Source organism: Penaeus monodon, chromosome 19, assembly GCF_015228065.2.
Source record: "Penaeus monodon isolate SGIC_2016 chromosome 19, NSTDA_Pmon_1, whole genome shotgun sequence".
NCBI lineage: Eukaryota > Metazoa > Arthropoda > Malacostraca > Decapoda > Penaeidae > Penaeus > Penaeus monodon.
Window position 1 is genome coordinate 32,671,819 of NC_051404.1, and position 926 is coordinate 32,672,744.

The window sequence follows — 926 nt, forward strand, 5'->3', positions numbered from 1 at the left end:
GAATGTTTTTTTTTTTTCGGGGGGGAGGGGTGATATTTGTCCTCAATAAAACTTGATTTATGATTTTTTTTTTTTGGCATAATTCTTAAAATAAATTTTAACATCAAACTTAGTAATAAGAATTGTCTGTTGAGATAATACGTTGGAATTTATGAGAGAAAAGGGGGGAGAGGTATGTATTAACAGTATATTAGGAAATTGTCTGTTCAGATCTTCACTGGAAAGACAAACTACAGTCATTAACCAATAAAATCCCCACTAACATTTTCCCGAATATACCCATCATACTAAAGGGTTTTCGTCCGTTCCCCTGATGATGACGAAGGGGAAAAGAAAGGAGAGAAGCTGGATTTTTGTCTTTTTATTTGGAACGATTCTCCTCTTATTTTACTTATTGCATTTTGATTCAAAGATGTTTTTAAAAAAACGATTGTGTATAAAAATAGTAATAAGGTATTCTCTTTTTACAATATACAATGGAAACAGGTTGTATCGCGCCATGCAAACCGCAGATATTGTACTCAATTCTATAAAGCACAGAGAATAATGTTCAACAAAGAGCGCTTGGAATGTAAAAAAAAAATCGTTTACAAGATCTGCTTGTTTTGGACTGATGATAATAAGAAAATGATATCTGAAGTGCATACATCATGCTCTGTAATCCTTTGTTTCCAGTGTCATTTTCTGATCTTCAAATGTAACTACACTTGCAACAAAATTATACAATTCATATGAAGTATACAGATTGTGATTTCAGGCTAATGATTCAAACAGTTGATTCAAGAACTTCATTATTTTGTTAACTGCTAATGTCAATAAAGCAACATCATCCGAATGCTTGTGTCCATTTTTCCCTTAGATCTTAATGTTGAAATGAAGTTACAAGACTTTTATCATTAGAAAGGCTTTGTCATATTAAAACAAAC